Source organism: Tamandua tetradactyla, chromosome 18, assembly GCF_023851605.1.
Source record: "Tamandua tetradactyla isolate mTamTet1 chromosome 18, mTamTet1.pri, whole genome shotgun sequence".
Taxonomy (NCBI): domain Eukaryota; kingdom Metazoa; phylum Chordata; class Mammalia; order Pilosa; family Myrmecophagidae; genus Tamandua; species Tamandua tetradactyla.
The window spans coordinates 5,876,867-5,888,425 of NC_135344.1; the positions used below are offsets into that span (position 1 = coordinate 5,876,867).

At 48.0% G+C, this 11,559-nt stretch overlaps 1 pseudogene; it reads left to right on the plus strand.

The window, feature by feature from the left end:
• The first annotated feature begins 6,862 nt into the window (after positions 1 to 6,862).
• LOC143662381 (trifunctional enzyme subunit alpha, mitochondrial pseudogene) lies at positions 6,863 to 9,855 on the plus strand (annotated as a pseudogene).
• The last annotated feature ends 1,704 nt before the right edge of the window (positions 9,856 to 11,559 follow it).

Consider the following 11,559-nt stretch of genomic DNA (forward strand, 5'->3'; position numbering starts at 1 on the left):
ATCACCAATGCAGAATGTCATGAAAAAAATCAGATCTTTCATTTTGAAAGTGGGTAAACATTTGCATTAAAAAGGTAATGGGCTTTTGGTTTCAGGCCAAAATGTAACAGCTAAAAATCCCTGGACTTTATAGATATATAAAACAAACATAGGGCACTCTGAAAGGAAGAGAGGAAGGCAGACTGGCTAGGGACCTTAGCACCCAAAGAATGGCACAACCATGAGTCCCCTGCTTTTTTTTGGTCTCATATGTCCCAGCCACCCAGAAGCACCTAGAGGAGCAGTAAAAAGGAAAAAAAAAAAACAAAGGGCCCCAAGAGAGATCAGTTTTCTCAAGCCAAAGAGCCAGGAAAAGAGCAGCCTAGCAAACAGATGACTCTTAGCCAAACCCTATGAAAAAACTGGCCCATCTGTACCCCATGAGGAAAGGCCCAATGGGGGAGCCTACACTTCTACTTTAACCTGCTGTAATGATGCAACTCTCACCCCAGACCCATCCCCTCCAAAGAGGATATCAGAGAACACTTAGAGGAGAGTAGGGATGGATATTCTTGCCTGGTGGCCTGAGGCAGGCCCCTGGGTGTCAAGGACACAAAGTGGGACCACTGGATGTCTACCCCCACCCAGCAGTACTCAGGCGCAGCCCTCCCTTACCCTTATGGCTCAGTGTCTGAGGACTAGCTTTAAAAAAAGATTTAAATAAGATCCAAGTTCTCATGACATAATACCCAAAGTGCAGATACCATGACAACAGCTCATCATACCAAGAACAAGGAAAACCTCAAATTGATGAGAAAAGACCATCAGCAGATGCCAGCACTAAGAGGACACAGATGTTGGGATTCTCTGAGAGGGATTATAAAGCAGCCATCACAAAAATGCTCCAGTGACCAATTATGAACCCCCACAAAACAAATGAAAGAAATAGAAAATCTCAGCAAAGAAATAGAAAATATAATGAAAAACCAAATGGAAATTTAGAACTAAAAAATACAATAATCAAAATGAAAAAGCTCAATAGAAAAGCTCAACCGTAGGACAGAAGGATAGAGGAAAGAATCAGGGAAGATAAAATAGATATTACTCAATCCAAACATCAGAGAGAATGGGACTGAATATAAAATAAGGAAAGTCTTCAGGGACCGGTGGGACTATAACAAAATATCTAATATTCATGTCACTAGAGTTCCAGAAGGGGAGGAGAAAGGGGGTAAGGCTATAAAAATATTTTTGAAGAAACAATAGATGAAAAGTTCTCAAATTTAGTAAAAAGAGAGAGAGAGAGAGAGAGAAAGAGATCTTAGAAGCTGCATGAACCCCAAACAAGATAAACCAAAAGAACTGCATACCCAGCCACATCATACTCAAACTCCTGAAAACTAAACACTAAGAGCAATTTTTGAAAGCATGTGAAAGAAACCACACTTACCTAGAGGGGAAGAGCAGTTTGAGTGACACTGGATTTCTCATCATAACACGAGGGCCAGAGGGAGGCAGAACTATAGCTTTCAGGTGATGAAAGAAAACAACTGTCAAACCACAATCCTACATCCAGTGAAGATATTCTTTAGGAATGAAGGGGAAATCAAGCATTCAGGTGAAGTAAAACTAACAGAATTTGTTGCCAGGAGACCTATGCTAAAAGAACAGCTGAAGGAAGTTTTTGAAACAAAGAAGAAATGATAAAAGAAGGAATCATGGACCACTATGTAAGAATAAACAACAGAAGAATGACAGCATGAGTCAATGCATACGACTTTCCTTCTCTTGGAGTCTTCTAAGTTATGTTTGATGGTTGAAGCAAAAGTGATGCATGGTCTCATTTGGTTCTAAATGCATGTAGAGGGAGTATTTCAAACAATTATAAACAGGGAGGGTACACAACTCCTAGGGAGGTAAGGCACCTGCCCCTCACTCAAACTGGCAAAATGGCAGCACCAGGAGATTGTGAGGTTTTGTGTCTATAGATCAACCACTAAAAAGTCTATGCAAAAAGATGCACTCAAAAACATTACAGATAAATCAAAATGGATCTCAAAAATCTGTTCAAATAACCCACAAGAAGGCAGGGGGAAAAAATAGAGGGAACAAACAGAAAACACAAAATAAAATGGCAGACTCAGCCCTCACATACTCATAATTGTATTAAATATACAAATCAGATTAAATTAAAAGAGAGAGGTAGACAGAATGGATAAAAAAAACTTGACCCAACTATATACAAGGGCATTATGCTGACTGAGAAGAGCAAGCTTAAAAGTTCACATGCTTTGATTCCATTTATAGAACGTTTTTGAAATGACCAAAGTATTGAGATGGAGAACAGATTACTGGTTGCTAGGGGTTAAGGATGGGCAGGCAGGGAGGCGGATGTAGCTAGGAGTGGTAGCAGAAGGGAGCCTCTGCGATGGGGGAACAGTTTCATATCTCGACTGCGGAGATCAACCTGAGACGAGATGGGAGAGAGCTGTACACGTGCCTGTACAGTTGTACCAATGCCAATTTCCTGGTTTTGATACGGAACACTGGTTCCGTAAGCTGAAACCCTGGGGGGAGCCAGAGAAGGGGGCAGGGGCCACTCCATGCTGCCCTATCTTTGCAATTTCCTTCATATCTTTATCTATTCAAAATAAGAAGTTTATATATGGTATGAGCTCAACTAGTACTTTTTGTTTGTCAATAAATCAACTAGTACTTTTGAACAGAACAAAAATGTTAGGACTAAATACATGCAATTCTTTTAGCAAATATTTAAAATGTTAATGGCATAGCCTTCCATGTGTGGCCTCAATATCAAAGTATCACACTTTCACAGATATCATCATTCAGCATAAATGGAACCTGTCCCCTCCTGTATTTTTTTTTCCTCCTGTGGTTTTTAAGGAAATAACCTGGCAAGAAAATGCATGTTATTAGTAAGCAGTGAAACTACAGATGTTTATGTTTTGGTGAATTTGTCTCCTTTCATAAATCAAACGCTTGTCCCTATTTTAAAGGACATCTTGGAGCACAGTTAGACTAGTACAGAAATACATTTCTGGTCTGATACAATCACTTTCTAAAGAAGTAGGGGTGCAGAATCAGATTTAAAAGTAGGTCAACTTTTATCCAGTAGGGTACAGCTCCACAGGGTCAGGAGGGGTTTCAATGAGATTTATTTTTTACAGGGAGAAGTATCACAGTTCCATCTGGGGGTACGTCATTGCAGATCTGCCAGGAGAAGGCACTTTTTCCCTTGTGCCACCCACTCGCTCCTTTCAAGCATCAGCTCAGCAAGGATGTAAGTCATTGCAGCTGGCGAGGTGGACTTGGCCCGAGGCCTAGGCCAGCACCTTAGCGTCACCCACACTGAGGCTAGCCGTAAAGCACTACTTACTTATCCTGGAGCGCAGTTTTCTATTTTGAATCTCAATGAACTTGGGCTTTCATAATGCTGCATGTGAAAGTTATCCTTTCTAAAAATATTTCCTTGACGTTTAGCACTTCATTTCCGAGACTCCGATGCGTCCTGAGTTTGGCCACCCTGAAGTGCATCAGAGACTGCTGTGCTCCCCGCCCCGTCCCTGGCCTGGCTTTTACGGAAAGAAGGGGCCGTCCCATTTGGTGACTCAGGACTCGTGTCCGTCCTGCTGCATTCATTCAGTTATTCACTCAAGAATGATCAGTTCTTTGCTTTGCTCCATGTGCTACCCCAGGTGCAGAGCTGCTTCTTCCACAGTGGGAAATACCCGGTGGGGACCCCTTTCTAGAAGCTGAGAACCTCACAAAGGTGGGTGGTCACGTCTTCCTTGCTCGTGAGCTGAGAGCAGATGTGGAGAACTGGAAACCCTGCCAGGGCCTGGCCAGCCCACCGGTCCCACTGTGCTGTTCGTGGGCTCCAAGACTACAGGGAGACCTCTGCCCCCACACTGGCCCCACAGAGTACACCCATCCATGGAAGAGGTAAAGGGGATGAAGGAAATGGCTGACAGAAATGCTAAAGGGTTTTCCCCGACAGAGAAACAGAGGACTTTCCAAGCAGAGTGCAAAGTACAGGAAAGGACTGGGGGTGCGAAAGGGCATGACTCTCCTGGAAGCTCTGAGATCTGGGGGCTCAAGGGCGGGCAGTGGGGCCAGTGGCTGGCAGGCTTCGCCCAGTCTGGCCCGGGAGCCCCCAGCAGCTGGCAGTGCTCAGAGGAAATGCCGGGCTTGGGCATTTAGGATCCTCTTTTCAGGAGAGACTTACTCAACTGCCTGCCACCCCCACCCCCTCCACGTGTCCTGTCCACTCTGTTTCTCTAATGCATACACACCCACAACGCTGTACGTGCTGCTGCTTCGCCTGCAGGTTCAGAGGGCTTGTCCGTTCATAATGCTATTTCCAAAGCTCTCCATCCATTACTCTAGATGGTTTTATGGAAACTCAGGATAAATAAGATCACGCAATCTCTCTTAACAGATCCTCTGCACTATGCTAAAAAGTAGTGACTATTTGCCAGTCCCACAGCATTGTGCCTTTATTTTCCCATCAACTCCCTGTACCTCAGAAGAAAAGAGAATAACTGGATTGGGGGGCTCCTGGGGGTCTAACCTCAGAGGTTCCTGGCCCCCCATGTGCATGGCCACTCCTTCATGCTCAGAGAATATGCTGACAATTTTCCATTCCAGTTCCAGCCCGGGTCTGGCCCCAGCTGTTCTGTGTCTGGCAGCAGGAGCACACAGCCTCATTATTGTATGTACAGGGAGGCCACCAGAGCGCCGAGCAGCAAATCCGCGGACAACGGCCATCTACTCGAGTAAAACTGCCCCAAAGTGCCTAACATTTGGTCAACAGCAGGCTGACCGCCGCTGGGCGCAGCAACTCTCTGAAGCGCTAAATCATGACTTCTGTCCCTCCCACCGCTGCCCGGATGCGGCCTCTGGGAGACTGCGGCCCCTGACCGCAGATGCTGCACCGAGCCGAGGCTGGCTGGCGGAGTTCCCGCGGGCCCTGAAGGGGGTCCGCCCGCCGCCCCCCGCAGTGCCCGGAGCTCGCGCTCCTCCCGCGTCCCGGCGCCAGGAAAGCCGAGCCCGGCAGCAGGCCCCTGGCGCCAGGCAGCCCCGTGTCGCCCTGCCAACGATTCCATAGGCACGACCCGTCCCCCACCCCCTTTACGAAGAAAGAGGGGCTTCGGGGGTTAAATCATTTCCTGAAAGCCCGCAGCCGGTGCATCTGCTGTAGGGCTCTAGAGCCCTTCCGCGTTTCCAGGGACCCGCCACCGGGAGCGCCAGCCGGAGAACATGAGATACTTCCGTCTCCCTACTCCATGCATGAGAAACTTAGCAATGGCCACAGCCCAAACACCCCTAAAGAGAGGGATGGAAAGATCAAAGGTGACGGCGGAGGTATACAGAGAAGACAGGATTCAACAAATGAGTGTGATTGCTGAATCTTTAAATGGAACAAATGAGTGTGATTGCTGAATCTTTAAATGGATGTCTCTTAGTCTCCAGTATCTTAGAGCAGCTAAAAGTAAAAACCTAAAATTGTGGAATTGGAACCCATACCAAAGTCTGAAATCTGTTCTACAACTAACTGCTGTGCTGTGCTTTGAAATTTATTGCTTTTTGGTATATATATATGTTATTTTTCTCAAAAAGAAAAAAACGTTGATAGTGATGACAAGGCACAGCTATATTAAGATATAATATAGGTACAGCTATATTAAGATAATGTGAACATTGAACACTTTTGATTATTACATTGTATGTGAATATAATATATACCAATAAAAAATAAATACTAACAATTTTAAAAGATAGGCTTCCAAGAGCTTAGGGCCTCTTTCAAGCCCCATGAAGTATGCATGAAGGGAGCGATGGGATAGGGTTCTCCTGCCTGACACCTGCCCATGGACAGGTTCCGGGCGCCAGGTCCTGAGCCACCCAGCAGCTCGGATATGGGTCAGCAGGTTCCTCCCCAGGTCACTACCTCTGAAGACATAGAGCTGATCATGAAAGGAATTCTCCTGGGACGACGTTCTGAGAGAGCCAGTGGGAGGTACTGGAGGTCTGGGAACCTCGGGGGAGGGTTGAGCCCACTCATCTACTCCAGGGGAGAGCCCTGGACTGGTAATAAAAAGCTCCTCCTGCTAATTCCTGAATTAGAAGGCCAGTCACCTGGATTTCCAAACTCTCGATCACACGCCGGACCCACAACCTTGCGCACACCTAGAAGCCAGATTATTCACGTGGGTAAGTGGACACATTTTTTCCCAGGAAAAGGGCCCTGAGGAGTGGGTCCTTTGGGGGGGCTTGACCTCCTCAACTGGCCCCTGGACTCCTGTAATTGGAGGTGAAGAGGGAAGAGCTCAGCTGAGTCTACCTGAGCTCACACAGGAAGTGGTTGGTAGCCATCTCTGCTGGGCAGGACAGTCCCCCAGGGGTGTAGGGTCAAGGATAACTGCTCAGCCCAGGCCATCTGCATCTCTCAGAGGTTGAGCCCACTCTGAAACTTTTGAAATTGCCTGTCAGTGGTGTGCAGAAGAGTGAGGGGGCCAGTAGTGGCCTCCAGTCCCTGGGACACACAGGTCACCCCAGCACTGGGCCCTGGATGGCCACCTCCAAGTCCCGCCCACTACATCAATGGGGCGATGGCCCACAGCTGGCCCAGCTTCCGAGGCCTCCTCCCTCTCTGGAGCTCACTACAGCCTGACACCCACCCTCTCCAGGGAACTCTCCAGGCAGAGGAAGGGCCTGTAGGGTTAGGGTTAGGGCTAGGGCTAGGGCTAGGGTTAGGGTTAGGGGGCACCTCAGATTCAAGCTCCTTCATCACAAGGGCAAACCTGTCACCACTTCAGCTGCATTGTCAGATACCAGTAACCAGTAAGGTGCCAGCCCAGCAATGACGGCCCACCAGTACGTCTGGCACCAGGGCCTAGGAGCATCTTTGGGAGTATGGGGGTGGGGGGAATTCTATTCCTTGCTGGGTGCTGCTCTATGTCAGACTCCCTCAGGACTGTCCACAGTGAGAGCCAAAGCCAAGGATCGCAAATGTAATCTCATCAGTATCTACCCATACATGTCAGTTTAGTCTCAAAGCAACTTGACATTTAAAGGACAAAAAGAGTAAAAAAGAATCCCAAATGATAGCTGGTAGAAATCACTTCTATTTCAAGAAAGTCACTGCAGTCTTATAAAGACCAGAAGCAGAAACCCTGGAAATTGTCCGGTGTCCCCATCCTGGCCTGATACCCAGCTGCTTCCTTTCCCCTGGCTTGTGTTTTGTCACTTCACAACTTCTGACTCTCACATTCAACTTTTAAAGGCCATTTTGTTCATCCCTCTAAAAAATAATATGGGTGTGCTGCCACCAGGTGGCAGTGGTGCCTCAATCACAGGCCCCTCAGGCCAGGGAAGGAAGCATTTTTGCTATCTGCCTACTGGGGTTGGACTCTGTGCCAGGTGGTGTGTATTCACATATACAAACATAAACATCAATATAAATATATGCACACACATATCCACTTCACAACACATTTGGGAGACACAGAGGCACAGAGTTTAAGACATATTTTCAAAGTCACATGGCACCCTCTTCTGTTCCAGGCGGCAGTGTCCTGGAGGGCTGGCAGCCGCAGCCGCTTCACTGCCTCTAGGACTCTGGTCGCCAGGTGATTCTTGCCACACCTTTACAGGATCCCCGGCTTTGATGGCCAGACCCATAGTAACTATGGAGTCAAAGGAAGTATGGCAGTTGTTCGAGTTAACTCACCCAATACAATGGTAAATACACTGAATACAGAGCTGCAGCCAGAGTTTATAAAAGTAAAGGATGAAATCTGGGCAAGTAATTAAATCAGAAGCACTGTCCTTATCTCATCAAAGCCAGGCTGCTTTATTGCAGGTGGTGATATCAATAAGTTAACTGCTTGCAAGACTCCTCATGCAAGACTCCTCAAGAAGTAACACAAACATCAAAGGAAAGACAGAAATGTGGCTGCCATCAGTGGATTCTGCCTGGGAGGGGGACTTGGGCTTGCCAATTCATGCCAATACAGAACAGCAAGAAGAGATAGAAAACAGTATTAGGTGCCCTTGAAGTTCTACTGGGGATACTACCAGGAGCAGGAGGCACACAAAGGCTCCCCAAGCGGTGGATGTGCCTGCTCCTTTTGACGTGATCCAGACTGGTAGAGATTTTCATGCAGACAGAGCAAAGAAAATGGGGCTAGTTGGCCAATTAGTGGAACCATTGGGAGTAGAAGTAAAACCTCCCAAGGAACAGACAAGTGAATACCTAGAAGAAGTTGCAGTTACTTTTGCTATAGAACTAGCTGAAGAATATTTTTTCCAAGAGAGACAAGGGATTGGTGGAAAGACTGACATTGTATGGATGACTATTCCATTTATCAGGCAACAGATTTACAAAAAGGTGGAAGAAAAAGTGTGAAAGCAGACCAAAGGCCTTTATCCTCCAACTCTGAAAATAACTGACGTGGTAAAGGCTGGAACTGAGCAAGGAAAGGAGGCTGGCTGTCTCTCTGAATCTCAGTAATTTGGAGAGCTTGCAATGACCAAAGAATCAGAGGCCTTGGTGGGACTTTACCATGGCCAGGTCCTGTGCAAGAGGAATAAATTTGGAGCGCCTCAGAAGGATGTTAAACATCTAGCTGTCCTTGGTGCAGGGCTGATGGGAGCTGGCATTGCCCTCTCCGTGGATAAGGGGTTGAAGACTGTAACTAAAGATGCTACACTGGCAGTGCTAGGCGGAGGAGAGCAACAAGTGTTCAAAGGATAGAATGATAAAGTGAAGATGAAAACTCTGACATCATTTGAAAGGGACTCCATTTTCAGCTACTTGACTGGGCAGCTCCATTGTCAGGGTTTGGAAAGGGCAGACATGGTGATTGAAAGTGTGTTTGAGGACCTTAGCCTCATGCACGGAGTGCTAAAGGAGGTAGAAGCGATGACTCCAGATCACTGTCTTTGCCAGTAACACGTCTGCCTTCCCAATCAGGGAAATTGCTGCTATCAGCAAAAGACCTGGGAAGGTGATTGGCATGCACTACTATTCTGTGGACAAGATGCAGCTGTTGGAAATTGTCACAACTACAAAGACTTTAAAGGACACACCTGCCTCAGCTGTGACTGGTCATCGCTGTGGTTGAGGATGGACTGGTTTCTGTACCACCAGATGTCTGAGGTCACCCGGATTCTCCAGGAAGGAGTTGACCCCAAGAAACTGGATTTCCTCACCCCAAACTGGGTTTCTTGTAGGTGCTACCACACTGGTGGATGAAGTTGGTGTAGATATAGCTAAACAGTTAGCTGAAGATCTAGGCAAATCCTTTGGGGAGCGGTTTGGAGGTGAATGCCTAGAACTGCTGCAGCAGATGGTATCCAACGGCTTCCTGGGTTGCAAGTCTGGGAAGGGCTTTTACATTTACCAGGAGGCACAAAGAATACGAATTTGAATTCTGACATGGATGGTATTTTGGCAAGTCTGAAGGTGCCTCCTAAGTCTGAGGTGTCCTCAGATGAAGACATCCACTACTGCCTAGTGATGAGATTTGTGATTGAGGCAGTCATGCGCCTGTAGGAAGGGATCGTGGCTATGCCTACGGAAGGAGACATTGGAGCAATCTTTGGCCCTGGCTTTCCGCCTTGTTTTGGAGGGCCCTTCTGCTTTGTGGATTTGTATGGTGCTCAGAAGATTGTGGACCTGCTCAGAAAGTAGGAAGCTGCCTATGGGAAACAGTTCACCCATGCCAGCTGCTAATCAAGCAGGCTAACAGTCTAACAGGAAGACCTATGAGCAGGCCTCAGGTCTTGCTCAGTAAGTGCACTAACACCCAGCTACAGGCAGTGCTGGGTCTCCCTCAGAGTGGTGCCTAGATATCTCTGAGCAACCAGAAAAACTAACCCTGGAGCCAGATTTGCTCCTTGATTAAAGTGCCTTTAGCCATAACCATCTCTCCCTTTTAGTAAAGTCTGACTGTGAATTAGATTTTATACCTCATTTTAGAAGGTGAAACCCACTGTATTTATGGTTTTATGAGTCCCAGAGTCCACAGTGGCAGCATCTCTAGGGCTATCTCTGTTGCCTGTTCCTTCCCAGGAGGACTATGGTGGTGAGGCCAATTCTACACCCAGCCAAGTCCAGAGTAACAATAAAACCAAACTCTTTATCAGCTAAAAAAAAAAGGCATGTGGCCTGTCCATGGTGACTGCGATACAAGCCTGTGGACATGTGCTTTGCAGGGCCAGGCAGTGTCCCAGGGAAAAGCAGAAAGACAGCTTGAGTCCAGCCTTATCCTTGCATCCTCGTGGCTCCTTCACCCAATGCAAGTTTTTCAATGTCAAAAATATTGGCCTCTACAGATATAAATTAAATTGTAAAAAATTTAAAAACAAAACAAAATATTGGCATTCACTCAAAGCTTTGTAGGGTAAATCACTAAAATTACTGACTTTTCCTTTCTCTGCTGCCAGCCCTACACCCAAAGGTAGGCATAGATGGCCAACTAGAGTAGCTTGAGATTAGCCCTGCTCCACAGAAAAGTTAGAGAAGGGGCAAGAGGGAGAATGAGGTGGCGATTCGGGGGTGTGGCTGACCTGGGAGAGCCTTCTGCACCACATGGGGCAGCCCTGGTTGCAGAGGCTGAGGAACTGAGAGGCAGAAAGCTGGAGCCTGGTGCAGAGGCGTGGAGCCACGGAGCCCACGGGAGTGCACGGGAGGGAGTGCAGGAGTAGGAAGTAAGACAGGGCACGCTCCTTGGGTGCACTACCCTCACTGGCACAGCCCTGGGACCGGCAACTCACCCCCCACCCCCCACACCTGAATCCAGTCACCTGTTCCCATTCTTCACACTCCAGGCGCCCCCACCCCACCAGCCCCAGCGCATGTGCCTGCCCCACCCCCCCACCCCAAGTGCAGCCCAACCCCCCTCTCCTGTACCCCTCCTGAGCACTACCCCCTCCCTGTTGCCTCCAGGCTGTTGCCAGTGTATAAAGGCTGAGGGCACTAACTTCCATACCTAAGCTACCCCTGCCCCCCTGCCCATAGTGTCACACAGCCTCACCCCACCCCCAATCTCTGCACATCAGTTTATGGCACTCCCAAGCCCACACATGCACATGGGCCCCCAATCACCTGATTCAGCTCTAGGAACCACACTTTACAGCAGTCCTAGAACTGCACATGTGCATGGCCCTCAGCCACACTTCCCTGATCTGAGAAAATACCAGCCTGCACAGCCGGGTCACATCTGCCCCCAATCCATGAAGGCATAAGGCCAACCTGCTGCCACAGCGCTGCGCATGCGCACAAAGAGTCCCACTTAGACCAGCACACACCAGGGTTACAACCCCAGACCGGTGCACCTGCACAGCTACATCCTCCCTGGCCGCTGGGTGCCCACTTTCACAAGCATCAGTGTAACATCCCCAACCTGCATCTATACCTGCCCTGAAACAAATCCCCATGCTGAGCGCCCCAACTGGTGCCCTGCTGCCTGCTGTACAACCATTCCAATAACACAAGGCCTTAGACTACTGAAAGAAATCAACCCCCAAAGTAAATCAACCAACATATTTACG